General features: G+C 40.3%; 1 protein-coding gene across 2 annotated transcripts in view; it reads right to left on the bottom strand.

Annotated features, from left to right (window-relative positions):
- Positions 1 to 25,241, bottom strand: part of CHL1 (cell adhesion molecule L1 like) — a 128,773-nt gene that overhangs the window by 88,128 nt on the left and 15,404 nt on the right. For both annotated transcript variants that reach the window (XM_062008725.1, XM_062008726.1), the window contains exon 2: positions 9,150 to 9,230. The gene's annotated coding sequence lies outside the window, so the exon portion shown is untranslated. The remainder of the gene's footprint in view (positions 1 to 9,149; positions 9,231 to 25,241) is intronic.

The following is a 25,241-nucleotide window of genomic DNA, read 5'->3' as shown; positions in this document are numbered from 1 at the left end:
TGGCAGGATAGAAAATGCTAAGCTTGGCAGAGAAGTGTTTAGAAGGAAATGACTTGTTTTCAAAGGTAGCAGTGAGGAAATACACAAAGCAAGCCATCTCCAAGAGATATCTCCCCACTTGGTAATCTTATTTCTACATAGATGAGGAAGATGGCACAGCCATATAAACAGATTACTAAACACTGGCTGTCAGTACAATCGAACAACAATCTATCTTATAGGTACACGGGAATAACTTCTGCCGCAACAATTTTTGATCTAGCATGACAGGATGGGTTCTGAGGAAATGTGCCAACAGCATAGCAGCATTTAAAGAAAATCCCCAAGTAATTTGTCACATCTCTGTCAAGCCAGATTCAGGCACACGAGTCTTTCTGTAACGAGACATCAGCTTGCAGAAATTGGAGTTGCAACGATTTTTGAGGCTTAAGTTTCTAACATGTGGTTGATTCAGTTGGCCAAGGTATAGTTTTGCAAGTCTACTCACTGTACACGGGTGGCAAGGAAAGCAGGAATCCATATGGACACATAGCATGAATCCATAATGCATGAGAAAAGGGCTGAGGGGAAAGCAGTAGTCCTTCCAGACAAACACTAACTCTTGCAAGCATTTTCCCCATTCCTACCCTAAGCACTTGTCATACACGGGAGACATGAGCACTTTGCAAAGCATATGTGGGCTGGGAAGAGAAACGGAGGGCTGATACTAATGAGAGGTGGCACACGGCCAGGGCTCGAGCTGGCGAGGAGGGAGTTAGCGAACGTCGCCTCTAACGGCTCCTCAGCGGATGGATACCGCCTGCATGGTTTGTTCTTTTCTGGAAAAGGATGTCAGTTCTGTTAATCCAATCAAGGATGGATCAAGGTGTCAGAATCAGTTTGCAGACAGTGAGGAAAATAAAGCAATTCCTTGTGACTTTAAGGCTGAGTAACTGATGCCTCAAGATAAAATACTGCTAATAATAATAATGCCATTCCCAAATCACATCTCTTTATGCAATCACTTTTCCTTTCAAACACCTTCCCACAAACTACACTCAGGCAAAATTGTTGTTCCAATATCTAGTCTGATCATCTTCATAGCTTTTATTAACTTTGCATTTTGTCTGATTGGAAAAAAAAAAGGAGAGATGTTTTTGGTGGGGTTCTTTTCTTCTGACCTATCTGGTTTTACCCCCTTGACTTCATCGGGGTCTTCACACATTAGGAGTGATTTTTATGTGAACTGGCCTCAGGACTTTTCCAAAATAAATGCCAGTGGTAAATTAATTCTTTAATCCTCTTTATGCCACAGGATGTAAATCTGTACACATAACATTTGCTTATCTACTTTTTGCTATTAATTCTTACGTTTTTAATCACTTTCCATTCTCAAGCATTTATTTATGCTACTCCGTCAAAGAATGAATTTAGACGAGGAATTCAATAGCTCAGTCACTCCCAGAAAATTCATTTATCTTTTCATTTCATAGAGGGTACTGTGGTGAGTTTTTTTAAAACATAATTTCCTGTCTTCTAAAGTACAGAACTCTGTTATCAAACCTCAGGAATACCCAGCTGGAAAGAGAAGAAACGTGAGCATTCCTCCTCGAAGAATGAAATATATTAGCATTCAAGTCCATGGGGGCAGAACTTGGGAAGAGAATAAGCTACTAAAATATAACCAAAATCAGGCCGTACATTTTCAAGAGAATCTTATAAGGCATGACTTATCACACTGCTTTAATACATTTGTTATATTTACCACACTTTTATTATTACAACACTCTCTATCATTGTGTTACAGCAGACACTGAGGGACAGCACTATACAACACACTGCCCAAATCTGGACCTAATATCACAACAGTTGCATTTGTGTCTTGCATCCATATTTATGTACAGCATTGTGGCAAAGCCTCAAGATTGTGTACATCCTTTCCAACACATGAAAAAAGCCCTTACCAAACAAACCATGAATTCTAAGAGCTCACTTTGGTAACACTTTTCTCCTTCAAAAGTTGCCCAAAATCTAATTTTTATTATCTCACCAAACCAGAGTGTGGGAAAGGGCTTCAAGAAGTCATCTAGTCTGTTGGCAGACTCAGTCACAGCTCTGACATTCCTGGATGTATTTGCTGAGGGATCACTCCTTCACACCTCCTGGAGCCTCAGCAGCCACCCAAGAGTTTGCTGTCACGGTCACTGGCGAGTGGCTATCCAAAGCCCATCCTCACTCCTTTCTGCCTTTACACAACAGGAGCTGGTGTTTACTTTTTGAAGAAAATGCAGCAGGAGATCATCACCACAACCACAGTGCACTTACAGAAGCAATATTAAAGCTGGGAGGTTAACATGTTTCTGGTGAATAGTACAAAAATACCAATCTTCAAGTCTTCCGGTTCAACTAATGGAGAGCAATTAAGCAGTAAGAAATGCTTCTTTGAAATCTTAATGAGTTTTTCTAACCCCTCAGTAGCTGAATTAAGTGTAATTAATCAAAAAAATAAAGATGGTCATTTACTAAAGAACCTTTTCCTCTTGATGGCAAGATCCCCTCTTCCTGCCCTGCTTGCAAAAAACCCCTCAATTTAACAGATAAAGGGGAACATCAGTTCATTATGCAGAAGGGAAAGAACTGCAAATCACACTCCACATACACAAAGTTGGCATAATCAATGCTTTTTTTTTTCTTATGTCTTCACAAAAATATGTTTTAAAGTGACTCAATTCTCAGTACAATTTATTTGAACTAGAAGCTTGAAACACAGGCTGAGCAGAGAGCTAAAGACTGTGTGGGTAACACAGCCCAATAAGTCATTAAGGATTAAATTTACTCTGAAATACTTCAAGCATCAGTTGAAGTTCTCTTTAAACATATAGTAATTAGTTTTTAGTGCTCTCAGGGAATGGCTGAGGTCCCATAGGGTAAGAGATGGTCAAACATAGCAACTCTTTTTAGAAATGGGAAAAAGAAAGAGAAAGACTAGAAACAAATCATTAAACAATGAAATTATAAGTACCCAGAGGACCATAAAGTGAGAAGAAATTGCCAAAATTTATTTGTGAAGAACTAATCATGTCAACCCAGTCTGGTTTTAATCAGGATAATTACCCTGTCATAAGAAGGAGTTAGGTGTGATATATTCCAAATAGACAAGCATATTCCTCTACCATATAAATATACTAAGGTATATTCACCAACTTCTTATTTTAGACTAACACAAAACACACTCAAACACCAGCTTTCAGTTGTCCACTTCTAAACTGAGGGGACACAATGGTGTATCTCTATGGGTCTTTGTGCCATATTTTCAAGTGTAATTTGGTCACATGAAGTAAGAAGGATCTGCAAGCACTCTGGAGACAGCACTAGCATAGCAAATCATCTCAATGCTTTAGAAAAAAAACCCATCTGAAATCACAATGATAATTTCATAAAAAGATATGCAAAGTCATATCTATTTTAGGAATTATCAAATGCAAACTTTAAAACACACTTTATTGGGTAGGCAGCAATATAGAGAGAGTGGAGAGGTTAGAAAGGATAAAACCTAAACATGAGTCAGCGACGCGAGTCTGCTGCCAGGGAGACAAGTGGTGTTTGGGGAAATATTAGCAGATGTTAACCACAGGACACAGGAGGTAATTATTCATATGAGATTTAGAAAATGTGACCTAGAAAGAAGGATATTTCATCACTCTATAAAGAGAATAGACTGAAAAGTAGACGTAGTAGCAATATTCCAATACAGAACAGGCATTAACTAAGAAAACTACACTGAGTTGTACTTTGTGAGTATGAGTAGTGACTGCCCTAATTTACAGAAAGGAAAATTAAGGACAGACATTAGGAAAAGATTTCTGAGCTATATAGACAGTTCATCATTTTAGTACATTCTCTCCAAGGAAGCTGCTGGGACCTATCACTGGAAGTTTCTAAAAAGACCTTGACATAAATATCTCTCCTATAGGGAGGCTATACAGAGTGGTCCTGCAGCTGAACTGGATGACCCCTTAAGATCTTGTACCAGATTTGTATTCTAATACTTTTAGTATCAAAAGCCTAGAAATAAAATCTTACAGAAATGTTACCTACTCTGGAACAAAACAAGGTTAAAAGAACCATTTAATTTGGCACAACTGACTACTGATGCCCAGGTCAGCACCAGCTGCATATCATATTTGTTTTGAAATTCATATTACATACTTGCAAGTCAGATCAAATATATACCATTAGCAATCCACACTTGAGAGATTGCAAAGAATTTGCTCACAAGGCACTTCTTTATCCCAGTGCTGCCAGATTCACCTTTTCCTAAGAAAATCAACCAAAGAATACCAAAACGGTTAAAGCTACCCTCTTACACTTCTGTTTAACACTTCTCTATAAGCTGGTTTCTTAACATGGTGTACTCTACACTATCTTTAGGGAAAAGCTATTGAGGAAGAAAAATGTGGCATGTAATACTCTTAATTCATTGTGATCCTTATTCATTGTTCTTCATTTACTCTGCATTTGGTAGTCCTGTACAGTACTTTGCAGGAAAGCTTATTTCAGCATTACACCAGAATTTTATCTTTCAATTTACTGAAGTAATACACAAGCTTTGGTGAGGCTGAATTTATTCTAACTTTGTATTTGTATGTGATTTTATTAGCTCATTTATAAACTTGGATTATAGTCTATTACCAATCTATTTTCTCCTTGTCTACAAGTACATAGTAATACAGCAGGAACATTTGAAACAACAGGAATAACAAAAGGTAGCATTATGCACAATTATAGCTAGTAGCACTCAAAATCAGACATTGTTAATAATATATGACAATATTATATAAAAGAAATAGCATCTGAAAACTGATTTTACACGGCATATTAAAGACTTGATGGCTGAGGAGATGGGTAATAGAATAAAAAGCCTTTCATCTCAAGGTCATCAATTCAAATACAAGTCAGTGGGATAGTAACTGAAAGCCATTTGATGAGAGCTTTAATGAACCTAGTCTCGTCACTAAAAATGTAAGAATAGCCTCAGCATTTGGTCCTTTCTCCTGCCTCTTACAGAAGTCAATACAGAAATCAGACAGAGTAGGAGGAGCAGATCCAATTCAGCAGGTAGAGCTGCATTTCCCATGTTGTACATCACCAGCCCCACACAACTGCTATTTTAGCAGCCTCCTAGCAGGTACCTGTCTGTTGTGTTGCCAAATTTAACATCCTCACCACTGCCGTGTCTTTTATTGCTTGGAGGGCAGAAAAACAGAATTGGGCTTTTGGCTTCCTGAGTCACCACTTCATGTGATGCATGGACAATACTTTGGTTGTTTAAGCCATAACAATTTGGGACATTAAAGCATCACTTTGAGATCTTACTATCTTTCAAATAATATCCCAAAATAAACCAATGTACTGGGAAAGAGAAGACTCCCTGTGCAAACCAGAGCTGCTGTTCAGCTGGCCTCACATTAGCCAGCAAATAAAGCAAACCACATATTGCAGGGCTTGACAAGCAAACTCTTCTCAAACAAAACCCCTGGTATCATTTCCTTTGTTCCAATATAATGTCTGCAGACTTTACTGTTGGCTGTAGTATTAATATGATGCAAGGAACTGATAAGCAATCCATTTATTATGTCCTTATGCTTGCCTTTTTATGCTGAATGAGATTTTCTTTTGTTTTTTGAAGAATTCTCAGTGGTTCCCCAAAAGAGCATCCCAGAAGCAATTTTGCTTTCCTGTCTTTCAGAGGCAAAGCTCAGTGTTTGCACTAACACCTACAAATACCTGTTTGCAGGTATAAATGGGGACAGGGAAGCATCGCAGTGGGACATATAGTAAAAGGATAAATGTTCCCCAGAATCTCTGGTTAGAATCCAGAGCTTCCTTTTTGAACCGAGGCACCCAGACAACCTCCTCAGTTGCCTTCCATTCTCAATTATTTAAAGATGATAAAAATGAACCACCTCATAAGTCATGTAAACTCAAATGATGAGTGATGAGACAAGAGGAAAATGGCCCCAGGTTGTACCAGAGCCAGAGGTTTGGATTGGAGATTCGGAAGAACTTTTTCCCCAAGAGGGTTGTCAGTCTCTGTGCCAGGCTGCCCAGGAGGGTGGGGGAGTCCCCATCCCTGGAGATATTGCAAAGTGGTGGAGCTGAGGTGCTGAGGTCCGTGGATTAGTGATGGACTTGGCAGTGTGAGGGGAGAGGTTTGACTCTATGATCTTAAAGGTCTTTTCCAGCAAAAAGAGCTCTATGATTCAATGATGGAGGCTGTAAACATTTTTGAACCCCCATCAGCCCAAGACACACGTGCCTCTGGAGTGACTGCACAGCCTGCAGCATTGCATTGCTAACTGATATTCCCATGCAAGGGTAAGGATTGAACCAACTCTGGTAACTTGGAGGTTAAAACTAGAGATCACTCCATTTCAACCCTCTGGCATGCAACACCAACTGGTCCTACTTACTTCATGTCTGTCCTGAAGACTGTCAAAAGTAGAGAAATACAGACTTAAGTGGATTTTGGAGTGTGGAAGAATCCTGAATCCATCAGTTAAGGTCATTAGCTCATGTGACACACCTCACTGAAGTCAATTTTCAAGGATAAGCGTGTGACAATCTGACTGGAGGAATTCTCTTTTAATGCATTATTAATTCATTTATTATTACAGTTATTATAATCTTTATGCAGGGCACTGAAGCTCAATTTGTTCTATATCAGCTAATGTTTTTAATGAGCCCTTTCTTCTCCTCACGATGGGAGCTTCCTTAACCAGTTATCTGGCTTTTAAGCAAGTAGAAAATGACATGATGGTGTATCCTCCTCAGAAATACAGCTTCACATATCATGCCCTGAATTTTAAATGGAAACAAATGAGTTCTAACTTTCACGTTGCCAAAGATCTTCTAAAAGGTAATAGACTCACGAACTCTAAATGTAAGAACTTTATCCCATAGTTAAATGCAATGAAATCTTAATTACAATTCCCCAGTCTGACAAAGAGGATAAATTCATTTAAATAAAAAGATGCCACACAAATGAAGTTATCTGTGGGGGAGACATTGTAGCACATATTAAGTTAAGCCTGGAGCCCCATCTGAATGGCTTTGGGTTCATTCTCTGGTCATGCAGGGTAAAGAGGTCGTGAGGCTGATCCCTGCACTGAGAAACTAGTTCAGTCAGAGAGGAAAGAGCATATTAACTAGAAAAGCTGGTGTACTTAAAGTTGTGATCCGAAGAGAAGAAAATAGCACGCTTCCCAAACATACACACTGCTGATGCACTGCAAGCCAAGCATCCAAAGGCTACAACACTCTGATCTTTCCTGCTAAGGGAGAAAGTCCAGGTGTCTAAAAACACACAGATGTGGCACTTGGGGACATGGTTTAGTGATGGACTTGGCAGCATTAGCTTTATGCTTGATCTCAAGGATCTGTTCTGACCTAAATGATTCTATACAGAAATCTCAAGTCTACAGTTGGAACAGCCTATAGTTTCCTCGAAATGGATTGGTTCAGCCCATGGCATACTCTCACAGAGAATACAAGAGGGTTTTTAGGGGAAAAAAAACCCCCAAAAAGCATATGCATAAGACAAAACAAGACAGAGTGTGTCACAAGAAAAGCAGAGCAATTCTTTATTCTCTTTGCTCATGCATACCTAAAAACCAGCCTGCCTTCACACAGTGATCTTTCCAGATGGCTGGTCTTGAAAGAGGCAAAGTTTATAAGCTAACTTACAAACTGTCAAGAAAGACAGCTTTTCAGTTCAGAACTGCTTCTACAAAGAGATGAATCGAAATCTAACTGGATTTGATAGAGCTCTAGATCCACACAGCATCTGAATCCCACTGTCTCATTAGTTGGGGTTTATCAGAAATCAGTAAGTTCTCTTCTACTTGAAATAATCACTGGCTGTAAGGAAAAAAGAAATTTAGCAGTGGGTATAATACAAGATGAGAGGGTTTTTTTTATCACAGCAATATTCAGCAGACTACATTTTATCCATAACATTGTCATTGTGAGTTTTACATACCACAAACACAGGTAAAATTAAGTTCAGCAGCAGATACGTAAGAACAATGTTCTCAGCCCTGCTCTCTGCAGTAGTCTGGGCTAGTGAGAAGAACACAGCAAATCTTAATAAATGGTATCAGAAAAGAAAGTTACGGTGAAAATAATTCCCATTTTACACAAAGCTTTAGTCCTAGAGTTCCCCTAAAAGTTAATGGCAAATGTATGCTTAAACTCCACATATTGGTAACACAGACTCCACTTTCATCAGTCACAAATGAGAGAGAGAAGACAGAATCACAGCATTTTATATGAAAGGGATTGAAAAATAAAAGAAAAAAGATAGAACCCGTTTGCCAGTGTGCTTACTTCCTCCAAGCACATCTCGATACAGGAAGGGTCCACAGCCACTAAAATCCCCTGGCAACAAGCTCTCCTAGGGAAGCCCAAGACATAAATAACTCTGTGGCTCAAAGACCTTTTTTCCCTGATGAATGGTCCTTGGCAATGTCACCACCGAGGCTCTGCTCTTCCGCAATTTATTTTCAAGATTGTCCAGGGGTACTTTTGAGAAAGGCAATGTCCACCCAGCCCTTTGGGTCCAGCCCCTCCAGTAGTGTTCAAGGGAACACACTGCCCATGACCACTGCCTGTCGGGAAGCAGAATGGAAGACTTCCATTGAAATCATCAGAAAAGAATAATTACAGCACCTTTTCCTACAGGTTGAAGGACCAAACAGATTCGAGGGGTGTTTTAACGTTAAACCACAATTTTCTTGCCAACTAGATGCTACAACAGGGTAAAGTCTAGTTCAGAGCTCAACAACACATATGATAAAGGATGAGTGTCTGCTTAACTCATAAAAAGAGAAGACAAACAAGTTCCATCTGACATTAAAGAGCTTTCAGACTTTGAAAGCATGTTCTCGTACTTCAAGTAGCAAAAACCACGTGGAACTATTCCAAAGCATGTGTACATGCACAAACAGATACACACACATTTATGCTTTTCTAGAACACATATTAAAGACAGAAAAGACATCAAATGGGTCTAAAACGGTTATGATGATGTTAACTGTTGTGATTCAAAACCAAATCAAATTTACATTCAAACTACAAATACTTATATTTTTAAAACAAACATTTCTAACCAGTACATGCAGCTGCTTCTTCATCAATGCATGGTCAGTTTGCAGCTCTACACTGGAATCGTTCTCCTCACTTCACTGCATCTAGAGAGAAAGACAAGTTTGTGATTTGAGTAATGGTATTGTCTATGTTGAATTTATCTAAACATTGCACCTTTGTCACTACAATTTTCTTTGTTTTCCCTTATTTTTTCTCTATATCACTGAGCTTACATCTGATCTCATTCTCTTTGCCCTCCATTTGGGGACAGGTTTTTCCATCTTTTAATACCAGAAGCAACATACCCCATGGAATAGAAAATAGAAATAGAAAATAGAAAAACAGGCTCAAGTGAGAAGATCTGATTCTTATTCTAAATCTGGGGTTTGACCTTGGAACAAGTCACTTCTCTGCACCTCTATTTCTCCTCTCTTTCTTTGCCTCTCTTATCTACTTAGATTACAAGTATTCTAAAGCCTAAGTGTTTACATAGTACCAACCAGATAAGATTCAGCTTTCAATGGAATTGCTAGATAACTCAGAACCAGAAAGAAATGTTATCAACCATCACTTAATTGTTGCTTTCTTATAATGCACTAATATGAAACATAATTGCAAAGTTATTTCCAGTAGTTACTTTGATTTGAAATTAAAAGCAATTTTTAAAAGGCCATGAAAGAAATGTGGAAACAGACCCCTTAATTGGTTTTATTTTCCCAATAACATTTGCCTCACTTCAAACACATTGACCAAGAGTTGCATTTCTACATCTGTCTCATAACATGACACACATCTGCTACTGAACTGTCCTCTCGAGACTCAGTCCTGGGTGAACCACGGCACACCACAGGCTTCAGCCTCTGCTCAGCATCCTGCTCTGTACTCACTGGATGCTCTGCTACGTGCTGGAAGCAGCAAAGACAAAGGGAAGATTTTTGAGCTTTAAGATGGCTTTTCCTGCTCTCCCAAAAGACAGCACACACAGCCAGTGTAAATCCCAGGCCACATTCCTGTGCCACCAAGGAGCAAAAGAAGCACACAAGCTTTTTGTTTTCCTTTGTGGGTCACCTTTAAAAGTGATTTTTTTTCTAGACTCTCTGTATGAATGACAAGGTATTCAGTGAGATGTCTTAAGGGAAAAGAAGTGATAAAGGGAAATTCAGCTAACCTATTTTCTTTCTTGTCACTACCCGATAATCTCTTTATCTGGTCTCATTTTACCAGTTGCAGACAGATTCATTTCCCCATGGATGGACCCAGTTCTTCTTCCAAAGTGCACACATACACACACACACAAACATCTTTTCTCACAGCATTTCAAAGTCACGTTGTAACATGCATCTGCTGCTTTACCATACATGTAGCCACAACCACCATACATAGATGCACATGTGTAAGGTGTACATGCTTTATGCAACACATATCTCATCTTTCACATAGATTCTGTGGCTATGGACACACATAGAATGTGTACACAGACCTCCTCAGCAAATGAAGTATGCAGCTTCAGTGAAACATAAGCACATATATTTTACAGTTCAACTCTTTTGTCAATAAATTATGGGTTCTGATATGAACAGAAAACATTTTCAAAAGCTGCAGTGGTTTTTGGATCCTCAACTCTACTTTCAGATGCACCTTAATCCTTCTTGACTTCTATTGAGGCTTTAGCTTAGAAATGTTTACTCTCCTGCTGGCAAGACACTCAGTCTTTTATAGCATCTTCACCTTCACAAAGTAATGTAACTGCAATTTGTAATGCCAAATGCAAATTGCCCAGTCCACAGCTCGTGCCAGCTGGGTAGAACCCAACAAAGCTGTGGCAGCCTGGTCCAAGCACTGCAAGACATGCCTCAGATAGAAAGCACAGCTAACCCAAACCTAATCCCATCCACAATCACCATGGCTCACAAAGCAGAGTAGAAAAATCCCTGTGCCATGAATCAGTGTAAAACAGAGACTGTTTGCAGGATTTCAGCTTAGCACAGGGCTGGATTGAGAGAGCTCAAGACCAGAGATGCTGCTGTTGTATCAGGTACAGACTTCCTGCCCTGACATTTCCCCCAGCTATCTCTATATTAAGCCAATTCACTTGTAATTGATTAAAACATCTACTCCAAATAAAAAAATCCACTTTTTATTTAGAGACATAAAAACACCAGAAGGAAATGTAACATCATTTTCATCGGCGATTCTGAGGAAGGAAGGGATTACAATTTGAATGCCCCTTTCCCCCTATTTTTTCATCTAACTCAAAAAAATCACAGCTGAGAATAGCAACTCAAATGCTTTATGGCTGAATTCTTTTTAATCAGCTGTCTCCTATCTTTACCAGCTGTTTGTCTGCTTCTCCCATTTATGTGTGCATCTTGGACTTATTGATCTAGTAAGCTTTAAATTACAGCTATCCGTGGGAAGGGGAGGAAAAAAAAGCAAAGAGGAGGCAAACCATAACAGGAAAGAACAGACCTGATGAAGGTTTTCTGAAGGGCTACTCACTTGCACTAAAGGAAAAACTTTAATAGAGTTTCCTGCAGAGAAGGTCTGTAGGACTGAAGTTATCAGTGTACTGTACAGACAGAGGGAGGGCAAATAGAGCTCACAGATTGAAGGAATGGATTTATATATACTGAAAAGAATTGTTTCAGTGAAAAGTATGGGAAAACTCGAGGAAAAACCCCACAAGATACAGTACTAGTAAGCCAGTCTGTGTTGCTGGGTGTTTTTAATGGGTTTATTAGAGCCAGCACATTTATAGCAGCTCTTGTTTCAGGCATAGTATAAACAGACAGTAAGCAAACTGTCTGAAAGCAATAAAGTGTTTAACATTCAAATGTCAGAGTAGGAGCAGAACGGATTTCAGTGCTCAAGTGCTCCTACTGCAGCTTCATCTCAAAGCCTGCTCAGGAGTATCCCTTTAGGCTTTCCCCAGGCAGCTATCAGGACTGTCCTGCTGAAGGAACTAAGCTGACCATAAATCTCCCCAATCCTCCACCTCAAATCCAATATTCTGTGCAGCGATACTGCAGTACTCTGGGGAAGGTGATCCATGCCCCTGGCAACATGCATCACCTAGTGAAGGTTATCCATCATTTTGCCCAAGTCTGTTCTGGAAGGTGAAGGCAGAATTACAACTCAGTGATCTCTGTCCCAGGTGTTGCCACCTGGGGTGATGCTGTCAGTAGGAATGCACCATCATTCCTCCTGCACAACAGCAACAGGCACAGTCGACTCAGGTCTACTCAGGTTCTCTGTCCAAATCAAGCTACTTAAATTTAAAAATCAACCATGAGACTTATTTCACAGAGGGATAAGATGATGATCTGTAGCACCCTGGGCTATCTGCTGCTATTACTGCTGTGCACAGAAGTATCCACATGACTGCAGAAAATTTGTAGCTGCTAAAAAGGTCTAGAAAGATTGCATCTAGCATTACAGTGGAAGAGATCCTGAATTGCCTAAATCAGGAAACCTGTCTCTCAGTCTGCATTGAAAACTTAAGCTGCTGTTTGCTTTTTTGTGCCTTGCATACTACAAGGGAAAAAATGAGACCTCATGGCCTGAATCATAGTGGTTAGGTACCCTGGGCTTGTAAATATGTTGGTACTTTTAAAGATATAAAGAAATAAAAGTATAATCTTGTTCCTCTGTGGGTACAGCCAAAGTGTCTGCAAGTCTGGTTTCCCAGTAGTGCTTCTATGGCACTTTACTGTTTGATTTTCTGCAAGTACAGTCACTTTGGTCTTTCAATTTTCCAAAAGGTTAGAGGGAGCTGACAGATTTCTAAGTGAAGGAATGCAGTTCACACTTTTATTCACTCAGCTGGTCATTCACTGAATTTGACACTCTTATTTCCACCGAGTTACACACGGTGTGGAGATGAGGAGAAGCAGTAGGGCACAAAGATGGCTTTAAGACATCTCTGATACCTGTGTCAAGCTACTCGGGGGCTGCTTGGCCTCTGAGCAGGACTGGGAGCAAATGCTGCAGGCTGGATTAGGGCTGGCATCACCCGCCGCCCTGGCCATGCCACAGATGGCACAGGCAGCTTCCCAGTCTCCTCCATCTACTGACTGCAGAGGAAGAACAGACTGAAGCAGAGATGAGTGGTCCCTGCTGCAACGTGACCTTCACATTTCATCCATCCATGTCTCTCTAAAAGATGCATGAATCAATGAAGTACAAGCCTCTGAAGTCAGGTTCAGATAACATTCTGCAAATGAGAAGCTAAATATTTAAACATCACGTGAGTTGTGCTTGCTGCAGATCCCCACAGCACTGAGGGAAATCATTCACAGGTTTGGCCCAAAGGACTTGACAAAACAGAATGGTATCAAAAGGGGAGTGCTGCCCAGGATGAAGCTCTGGTGCTGCTCTGGCTACACAGCAAAGTCCTCTCAAAGCCAAGGCGCTCCGGCAGCACATCAGATCTGCTGAGCCATGGCTCTGCCTCACGGCACAGACCATGAAGTTTTATCCTGTTACCGAGTGAATTGTGAGATGAAAGGACCCAAAATCCCAACAGCGAGGCCTGGGCAGCATCCCCATCAGCTCCAGCATCACTGTGGATGAGGAATAAGCTTCATTTGTGCATATTGATAGCAGAAGGCTTTTTGAGGAGGAAGTTTCATCACATACAATATAAAGGTGCATTAACCAGCTTGGAACATAGCACAGGATGAAACAGATTACCTGCTGTCACAGTAAAAGGTTGCTGCCCTTACAGCTTATGGATCCCACAAGCAGAAACATGCTGAAGGGACTATTTGGAATGACATCTTCAGACTAATATCAAGTACATAATTTTAATATAGGTTGAGAATAAAAAGAGCAAGAGAGAAAAGAAGCTCCTAAGTATTAAAGAAACAAACATCTTTAGACATCATTTTACTCATGTGCATTATGAATACAACCCCAAAAAGATGCAATGCTGCTGAGAAAAGTCAGTACAGGTAGTTTTTCTACTACTCAAATAATATGATTCTTTTCTTTCTAGCAACAGTAGGGAAGTACTAACTTCACAGGAATAAAATTCAGATGGCCAGTTTAGTAGATATGCTTTGCCAATATTTCAGTTTTCCTATCAGGTAAAAAAAGAGTAAGAAATGTGCTTTGGGTCAGTATCAAACTTAGAATGAGGAGGCTCATACCTACTGCAAGCACAGTGTTGCAAGTTGCTCAAATAGCTGTTTATTTACTACTGAAAGGATGATCAGGATATTGAGAGAGACTTGAAATACTCCTCACGGCTGTCTAAGACCACCACATGATGTCAGTCAGCAATCTCCATGATTTACCATACCAATAAGAAAAAGCAGCCACAAACAAGGTAGCCAAGCATATCATAAATACTGTGCCCTAAAGAAAACTCCAAAGCCTGAGCAAGAGCACTCAGTTCTCAGGTATGGCACTGCCAGACCATCAATGTAGGTAAATGCTCAGTGGGTAATCCCCGTGCCATGACACACATGCATGCATTGGGTTTAAATTTACAGTCAACACCAGGTGTGACTGTTCCATAAGGGAAATTGTGACTGGCAGAGAATCACCTCTATCAATGTTTCCCTCCTGGATCAATAAATCCTGATAGTCAATAAAACTCAGTGAGCAAAACCGCCACAGGAGCCTGAGTACCTTGGGGTAAAATTTGGCACGCTTAGTATCTGCTTATTAGTTAGAATGATTTTGCATTTAAGGTCCCCAAGGTACAGAGAGCACTTTCACTTGCTGTGAACAACCTTCTAATGCATGGCACAACCTTTCCCTGAGCCCTTCAACACGGTGTATATGCACACTGAAAGGCACGTGGGCTGAGAAAAGGATTTATCCTCCACTGGTGAGGGAGCATCATGAGTATCTACATCCCAGCTAAAAATACCCACCATTTCTCATGAGATTCAGGCACTTTATTGCCATACATGGGTTTCAGGAGAAAATGCAGCCAGAAAACTTAGTTCTGTGTTTTCCAGATGCAAATTAGATTTCAACTGTTCGCATTCAGGTGCCAAAGGACACAGTCACCCTCAGATACTCCGGAGCAAATCTTAACTGGGGTAAACCAGCACAATTTCCTTGAAGTTATTTTTATTTGCACCATCTGACAAACTATTTCCCTAATGTTTCCTCCTTAGAAATGTTATGCAGACAGTATGCAAATCTAACTGAGGATGCTTTTGTCCTCTCTACAACCCTAAAGTCAATCATATGCATGTACATGAACTCAGAAGGACCTAACCCATGACACTAAGTGCACATAATGTTTTTGAAACTATTTTTTAAATAGCCAGTTTTGCTGCTGCCCTGTTCACAACAGATTTATAGCTTTAAACAAGGAATACATTTTTCCTGCTGTCAAGATTTTTCCATGTTCATCTGTGAGTTTCAGGATTCTCCCCCTAGAAACGCCTTTTAAATGAACTTGAAAAATGTCCAACACTGAAATTGGAAACTTAACCTTATAATCTGTGACTCTATGTTCAGATTGCTAATGAACATGCACACTAATAAGTGACTTATTTGGTATCTAAAATGATAAGTAAAACCACGAAGCAAGGAAACTTCACAGATTCTAAATTCAACTGGCAAATGATTTACAGACTAAAAATTTCTCTGGAGATTGACTTATAAAAGTTAACGACTTTCAAACAGAAGGAAAAATGAAGTCAATAGACTGAAACTGTTCATTATGACTCATTTGTTCAAGTCTAATCTTGATTTGGTCATCAGCTCTCTGCTTGCTTATAAGATGGTCAGGCCATGCAAACAAAGTGATATTTGTTCACATAACAATATTGAACCCTTATATAGCACTTTTCATCATCAAATCTCAAAGCATTCTGCAAAGAAGGACAGCTTTGTTATTCTCATCTCAGATAGGGAAATTGCAGCAGTAGGATAATTGCAGAGCCAGAAATAACACTTCCGAGTCTCAGGCTAATGGCCTAAGTAACAGCACAGGGCATTTTATTAGCACAGAAGACAAGGGAGATCAAGATGGGCAATCTCAGAATCACAACTTTTGAACTGCTGAAAGCACAAAGAGAAAAGTGCAACTGCAAAAATGCATCAATTCAGTGAGCGCTTTACATTGGCAGTGAGGCTTGAAGTAAGCTATTAACTCCTGTCCTCAGATATGCATAAAGACTATATCAGCAATTCCCCATAAAGAAAGGTTATTAAGCTCATTCTTAAGTCATTATGGTACCCCAAGTGTTTAGATTCCAATATGGTTTCAAATATTTCTTTTTCAGCTTTCATAAAAAACATGTTTCTGCTGGAAAGAAGGCATTATAGAAGACTTAAAGATGTTAAAATCTATGTCCAGAAAATAGACTTTTATCCTTGGATGCAACCAATGAGTGAGAACTGTTTCTCAAGACTTTTATATATGGCTCTGTGCCGTGAAACAGGTGATGGGTTTGATGGCATCTAATGTTTATGTGTGAGAATCAGAGGGGCCTACAAGGAGGACACTGGGTGTTTGCTGCCCATCACCTGATCAAGAACTGGAATTAGATGAAGCTTTATTCAGCCTTCACAATCAAAGGCCTTGGTCATCCTGGGAGACTTTAAGCACCGTGATGTCTGCTAGGATGGTAGCTGGTGGTGCATCAGTAACCAAGACTTCATGAGCACATCAAAAATCAATATTGATGCTGAACTTCAGGGGAGAGTTTGGCTTGCTTAGGGAACTAGCAGGCCTAGAGTGCAGAAGGTCACAGGGCAGCTCCTTGATCTTCAAGGAAAACCTCCTCCAAGCATGAGAGCAATCCACCCTGAAGAGTGGGAAGCAAAGCAGACATGGCAGAAGGCTGATTTGACTGTGCATGGAATCCCTGACCGAGCTCAAACACAAGAAAGAAAGTGAACAGAAGGTGGAAGTGAGGACAGGCTACTCAGGAGGACTATAGATACCTTGCCCAGATTTCATGGATGGAATTAAGAAACCCAAAGCCCAGGTGGAGTTGAAGCTGTCAACGGGTGGTGGGACCAACAACAAAGGTTCACCTATAGGTACATCTGCAGCAACAGGCCAAGGAAAGTGTGGGTCACTCCTGAATATTCCAACAGAACTTCTGTCAAAGAGTACAAAAGAAGGAGCAGGCATCCCATGACTCTCTTGCCTCAGTCTTTACTGGCAAGACCTCCCAGGTTGCCCAGTTTCATGTTCCTAATGTCTTTGTCTGGGGCAGACAAGTACTCTCTGCATTAGAGGAAGATTTAGTTTGTTAGGAATCCCTTAATCAAACTGGACTTACACAGGTCTATGAATGTACAGAAAATGGGCTTATACCATTTGAGGCTGTTATTCATCTTTGAATATCGTGGTAATTAGAGAACCCCTTTGATAACTGGAAAAGGCAACCACCATGGCCATCAAAAAGGGTAAGAAGGAACAACACACACCAACATTCAATTGCCTTGTGACCCTCACCTCAGTTCCAAAGAAGATTACAGAAGAAATCTTTCTGAAGGCAATCTGTTTAATCACTTAGTATCTATGTTAACAAAGGGAGAGGGAATATACTCGCAGCGAATTTCCAAACAGCACCAGAGCTGCAGAGCAGCTGACGTGCCAGAGAGTGGGACTGCCACCCAGCAGCATCTCAGCAGGCTGGAGAAGTGGGCTGACAGAAAGCTGACAACATTCAGTCAAAGCAGATACGAAGCTTTGCAAATGGAAATCCAGCATGCAGAAAGCAGCTCTGGGGAAGATGGGCTGTTGGTTGAACAAGCGTTGGCAGCGACTGTGATGTACACCAACCACATGCTGGGTTACATTTACAGGAGCACAGACAGTAGGTCAAGGAAAGCAATTATTACTCTCTTCAGCACTTCTGAGACAGCATCTAGAACAGAGTGTTCAGTTTTGGTTTCTCTGTTACAAAACAGACACTGACAAACTGGCAAAAATTCATCAGAGAGGATCAAGATGATGAGCAGGTTGTAGCATAAAATTTAGGAGGAAAGGTTGAGAGAACTGTCTTCATCTAACCTGGAGAAGAGAAGGCTAATTACTGTTTTCAACTGGACAAAGCCCTGAGCAACCTGATCTAACTTTAGTCATGCCTACGTTCAGCAGGAGGTTGGACCTGACGATCTCTAAAGGTCCCTTCCAGCTTCAATTATTCTACAGTTTTAATGGTTTCTCCTTTGCTTATCATAGGGCACTCACTTGTGAAGTATCACTTGGAAATAATTATTCTGACTTTGTGCAACATTTTCAAATGCAATAAAAATTTCCATCTGTATTTGAGAAGTACCCAACTGCAAGTGAAGAACATCAGGGCCTAGAAGCCAGTCAGCTGGAGCCAATTAAAGCACAATCAGCATCCCATGACATCAAAATGCCTAATTGAACTTCTACTCTCTGTGCAAGATGGAGATTTTTTGCCTTCTCTACAGAAGTCCAAAATGAGCTGTGTCTCTGTAAATCAAGATCATTATCAAAACATAACGATCAAAACAGGAGATGCCTGCATTGATTAAAATAATGGTATTCCACCCTCTAAGAAGAAAGAATACTTCCCTTGCACAAAGGCGACCTCAGATGTTTAGTCACAGACACCCGTTTTTACCCTCCTGGCAAACACAGAATGTGAGCAGCAGCAAGTGACACACATGCATATTTAGAATTAAACTTCAAAAGCAAGGAGTTCGTTAGCCTAACGTGAGGAAAAACCAAGCCAAGTTTGAATGAACAGCTAGGGCTAACAAAACCTGAGCTGGGTTTTACAAAGAATAGGAAAACTAGAAGGTGTGTCAACTGAAATATATAAACTTGCCATGAAAGTCAATTAGTATTTATAGATGCTGAATAACACACTCATTACTATTCACTCTCATTACTGTTCATTTTGCAACCGTCACAAAAAATATGGTGACTGACTGACAGCTTTTCAAATATTTTTATGCCTGAAGAACCAAAATAGCTGAGAGAGATCTGGAATTCTAAATTCAAGAACCTGTACAAACTGCCAATAGCTCAGTAATCTAACCTTCTCTTAATTCCTTTTAAGAAAAGTTCAAACCTTCCCAATCTTTTGAGTTAACCTGAGTGATCCCCTCGCTTTTCAATTCTTCCTCCATCTCCTCAAAGTGTTTCACTTCTATTTGGCTTTACTAAGCTGTGAAGAAATCTCTGTACATCAGGAAGAGTACAAGCAACATTTTCCCCTAATTAGTCCATAAAAATGCTAATTTTTCTAATGAATCAGATTGAAATATCAAAGGAGTAGGTAATAGCACAAATACAGAGTTTGCTTATGGGGTAGGCTTTCAGATTCATTTTGTTAATCACTTCCACAGCACTGGGCAACTTACAAAGCCAATATTGTAATGAGATTGGAAAGGCAAAATATGGCCATCTTAATTTTTGTGCAAAATAAAGTCAGTTGAGTGCATATACACTCACAGCAACCACGTGCTCATTTAGATACATGAAGAAAACCAGACCCGCAGTATTTACAGCCCATCTCCTCGGCTGCCACCAGCCCTTCTATCCCCATTACAAGCAGAGGTCCTCTGCCTGTTTACTCAAGCTGAGGATGTGACCATAAATCTTTATTCTGCCCAATTTCACTGTTAATATAATCCATTTCTGAAACGATAAAATAATACTTTCTTTTTTCATGGACCAGTAGCTAATAATGTCACCAGCTTGACTTGCACAGGCGAGAGACTGAAAGCATTGTCTGTCTGCCCCACAGCATCTTTCTCTAATTTTTGCTTCTTACACTTTTGCTTCTGCCTTCTGTGCTGGCACATACTAAGGCACTTGTATCCAAGCTGCAGATCTAGGAAGGAGTGGTCTTTTTTCCAGTCAAAAATCTAGTAGAATCAATGAGCTCTTAGAGGAAATCTCTTAGGGCTTGACCTTCAGGGTGGCCTTTTACTCTCTAAACCACATGTAAAACAGCGATTCTGCCAGTCAATGCTTAGTAAAAGATTTAAAGAAAAGGACTGTTGCCTATTGGTGGCACCAGAAATCTAAGCAGGAATTAAACAGCTTGAAAAAGCCTTTAAATTCAACTTACTGTTCTCCCAGAGCTCTCCATATACTCTTTATGGCCTTGTGTTCCCTTACCCCTTTGATCATTTGATATTGAAGCAGCCTCTTGTTTAATACGTAGCTGAGACGACTGCACGGTAACATCAAAACAGAAGGGAACATAAAGAACATGAAAGAATATGAAGTCAATAGCTTCGCCAATCACAATCCATAAACAGGGCGAGTGAAAAGCCTCGGCATCACAGCGTCGTCTTTGTGCTCTCACAAAGCCGCACGCGGCGTGAAGACCAGCTACAAACTGCAGCTAATGATTAAAACTACAGCGGCCTCGCTTTCTTCTGCTTTAATTGTTGTTCTCTTTGCTCCAAGGGTAGAGATCTACAAATCCAGCACCTGCCTTTGTGCTTCCTCCCATCTAACGCCAAGTTACAAATCAGTGTTTCCAAGCCAGAGTTTGGAACCTGCACACAGCCATAATACATGGTCCTTCACCCTTATACCATCACCCTTACATCACACCTCCAACCATGCTCTAACCAGTTCCAGAGGTTTTCCTGGAGAACATCAAAAAGGCAGAAGAGGTTGCACTGAAATCTCTCTCATGCTCTCTTAAGACTATTAACCCAATTCAACAACAAAAGACACAAAGACTAGTAACACAACTCTTTGTCTTCTTGATCATCCTGGTTCAGTTTTTATGTAAAACTACACCATACATTTCAGAGGCCACACAGACAGAAAAAGTCAATCTTCTGTCTAGAACTTTTCCTACCCTTGGTTTTCATACCATATTTCTTGGCTGCCTGAGCACATGCTAATCTGCTAAAATCATGTACTCAGTTCTATTATTCATCAGACAGCCACGATGGCAGCTTCATGACTGACTGCTAATTATCCTTTCCCACTGGATGTCACAGACAGTTGCACTTTCAGCAGCAATTTATTCTTCTTCCCATGGAGTCATGAGGTGGAAGCTGAGGTCTATTGAAGTCACTGACAAAAGCCCCGTGGACTTCACTTGCATCAGGAACTCATCTTTTAATCGAGAGAGACCTGCCTAAGTGTTATTTAGTACATGGTGTCAACACTTGGAGATAACAACTGACACAAGAATAACATGCACATTATGAATGGTGCCAGGATGGGATGAAGCACTCAAAAGCTCTGCAAGCCATCAGATCCTTGTCACAGCACCAGACAGAGTGGTGGCACATCCACATTTCAGGTGCTGACCAACAGAGAACAGCCTCATGTCTGGTCAAGCCCAGTGCGCAGAACAGCTAGGAACAAAAACTTTGCAAGTGTGATGGAGAAATCTCATTTACTTGGTGGGCTGCATCTGTACTGCCGCCTGTAGGCTGTCTGTTTTGTATCTAAGAGATACAATCCCTGTTTACAAAAGCAGTTTGGAATAGCCACTGCATTGTAAATTCACAGCACACACTGCACCTTAACTTCTTTAACAGAGACAAGAGCTAAAAAGGCAGTGAATGAGAAAGCAAAGGAATCTCACCTTTCACTGACTTCCTTTTTATTCCCCCTCCTAAACATGCTGGCAAGAAGGATGGAAGCATTGTCCAAAATGCTCTTTTCCTACAGGAAAAGTCATAATTTCCACCTAGAGAATGTTTCATGTGTGCAAATGAGAAATAAAAATGAATCCCAAGTGTTGCTAACAAACACTTTCTGAATTACAAATTGTTTTGCTGATAGTTTTGCTGGTTTGGGAGTTTCCCCCTGTCCTATCCATTCTCTCAGGTAGTACTACTGCCTTACTCACATTAAAAGAAGTGTTTCACATCCTTTACTCCCAGCTGAAGGATTCCCTTTGCCTTAACTCCCAATTGGAATGATGGGGCCCTGCTCCTCAGCCCTCCCATGTTCCTTTCACCTCATGCAGCTCACTCCCTGTCCTTTAACGCTTCCAGGCTCCCTCTGTGCAAAAAGCTCTTCAGCTACTCATATAACTTCTCCAGTTCACAGTAGCTGAGGGGATGTAGCCACCAGTTCCTCCAGACACCATGCTGATTGCAAGTGAATAGCCATATTTTCAGCAGAGCTTATTTGTATGACTGCCTTTGTAGAGCAAAGCTATTCCTCAGGGGGGAAAAAATATCATCAGGCTGCAGGAACAGAGCCAGGTCCAGGGGCAAGGAATCAGCAGAAGCCCATTACTTTCTCCCCACCTGCACAAGCCTGAGTGGGTAAGCGAAAGAGAGTCATCAGTGCTGTTGCCCTCAGGAGATAAGTCAAGCTGGAAGGCAGGCTTTAGCAGTTGGTCAAGACCAGCACTTGTTTCAGCAGCCATCCTGCCCAAACCAATCTGAAAAATACATAACTCCATCTTTCTCATGCAGCATAACAACACAAGTAGTAAGGCAGAAGTCCTCTGTGTGCAAATATATTCTAAGAACTTCACTTTAAAAAGGATGCTTCCCAAAACATTCAAAACCCTGTTCAAGCCACATTCTCAACACAGCCTGAGAGATTTTATTCAAACACATTTTTCTATGCAACTTGCTGGTCCTTTGTTCTGTGAAAGGCTCATCTCATTCTCATCCTGTACCACTCCAACCAGCAAGATGACCTTTGAGAAGAAGGAAATCCACTCTCCTCATTCAAGCCTGGTCTCTGAAGCATCTAGACAATAGGAACCTTATGCCATCTGAATTTAGCTTTCTGATGCATCCTTTTATTTGTGTAGTTTAAAGACACTTTATGTCAAATTTTAATGCCTAAATTAGCAGCAATTCTTACCCATGGAAGGACAACAAGAAGAATGGTGAGAATAAATCATGATTCCAACGTAATATGTGCTGTGACAAAGTGGAACAAGTAAAGATGGATTGCAAAATCTGTCTTAAAATATGAAGCAGAATCCACAAGAGCAACATGTCAGGTGAGAAATAAATAAATAAGTAAAAATCAATGTGCACTGTACTGGTTGCTTGTGAAATTAGACAATTAATTCTGTGTAAACTAACCTATCAGGAAATCACACTGTGGGGATTCTGATAGCTGTTATTGCAATACACTAAATTAAGAAAAGAGCGCTTTAATGAGATCCCTGGAGAGTCTCCATGGATTTGGGTCTTCCTCTTGAAAAGACCATTTTTACCCCATTTAACTGCCAGTATGTTGCATCTCTGATACACATATGAACAACAACAAAACAAAAAACCCCACAAACAACCAAACCAACAACCAACTAATAAACAAAAGCTATTAATACAATAATCAGTCCCAATAAGCACTATGCTTTTCAGGATCAAAACAGATATTAGGACATTTTTAATATACAAAATTCAACAGAAATAACATCTGTATATTAAAGCCCACTGTACTTACACTTCCAGCCAGATTTGCAGCAGCACAAAGAAAGCTTTTACACAGGGGGAGTGTAAAAACCCATAATAGTAGTAAAAAACAATAAACACAATCACATAGTGCTCACCAGAACAATCTGCAACCTGGCTTTTATTAATGTTTTATTTTTCTATAAGTAAAGACTTAGTGCAGAGCTTGCCAAATGAAATGAATGCCCCAGTTTAACACTTGATTTTTCAAGTAAGTACTGGAGAAAACCACCTTCAGCACCAAATTCAAAATGGCTGTATTTCAAACTGCTTGCTGTAAAACAACAGCTGTAAAATAGCAAGGCAGAATATTTTGATCAGAGGCTCAGTAGTGGTGTTAGAGGCTGTTCTTCTCTTTGCAGATGTTCTGTAAAGTCACATATAACCACATTTACCTTTTAAATCTGAGGAATCAATAGTCTCAGGTTTCAAAAAGCTTTTCCAGTGAAGCCTGTGGATTTTTCTCATGCTATGATCTGTTTAACAGAAGTGGTTCTGCTAAGTGATGCCTTAGGTTGGAGGGGTAAAAACCAGGAAAAAATGTTTTATTAATTGCACTTAACATGAACTGCAAAGAAATAAACAAGCCAATATAAAACCTACTCTGAACCTTTAATCCACCCTGTAAATTCAGATGAATTACTGCATTTCTCCTCCAACTGTACTATTAAAGCTTATGTAAGTACCAACTCCCTACATCACTGGTGTAATGAGCTGGACATTACAAACATAACGGACAAGGCTGTGTTGACTGGCAGTAGTTTCATACTCAGCAAGTTAATAGGTTAAAGAGGCAATGGGTTAAAGAATTAATGAGTTTAGGTAGTTACTGAATTCAAAACATGCTAGTATATTTTGAATTAATATTGTCCTGCTGCCATTTTACTTGGGTCAGTTTATGTGACACCCTTTGCTGTCATGGAAATGGGCTTCTATCTGGACCATCTGACACACACCAAAAGCAAAGCTGGAGGAAGCCAACCTGTGAGATCACCTATGGACAGCCACTGCTAAAGTCAGCTCTCCACAGGGAAGCAGATTCTAGAATGTTTTAAGCACTCCTAATTGATTTTAAGATGCTAGAAAACTGAAAAGAGAGTTCAAATACCATCTTTGACTCATAATATTTACACGGGCAAACATTTGTTTATCTGTCAGCTATGTTATCTCAGGGCCTCTGTAGAGTCTGGAACAGTCTCTTAAGTAGCTTTCTCCAGTTCTGATTAGCTGACTCCATAGCCAGCCCTATAAATATTCTTAACATTTGCACCCAATGGACCAAGTATTTTGTTGAGCAGACTAATTGGTTCACAACCCCTGCTAAGTATCAGCCATATCATCCCTAACTGCCATAGGCTACTATCATCATTAGCCAAGTGACAATCTCCTAGAGAATTTTGGCTCTTTAATCTCCATTATCCCCAAGGACATCAGACTTATTATGGGTTAAAGCTATCAGAGTTCACTCTTGTTCCTTTCCTGTGCTGTATTCTCAGTACAGAAGGAAAAACCTTGCAAACATGGTGAGACAAAGGAAGCTCACGGCTACGTGTCCCTAAACGGACAGTAAGATGCTACAGACCTCTGGGCTAACACAGTCAAGACAGAAGGCCAGATCCTGCCTGCATACACAGGCACAAATTAAGAGATCCCAGTTGAAGCTGTGCACTGATAAAAGCTGTCCTTGCTCAGCATCATTCCTTTTATTGATACCACATTAACTCTGAAACACTCAAGTCGGGATTGTC

This window comes from Colius striatus, chromosome 15 (genome assembly GCF_028858725.1).
Source record: "Colius striatus isolate bColStr4 chromosome 15, bColStr4.1.hap1, whole genome shotgun sequence".
NCBI classification, from domain to species: Eukaryota; Metazoa; Chordata; class Aves; order Coliiformes; family Coliidae; genus Colius; species Colius striatus.
The sequence above is the reverse complement of the archived record's forward strand: the minus strand, read 5'-3'. Positions and strand labels throughout refer to the sequence as shown.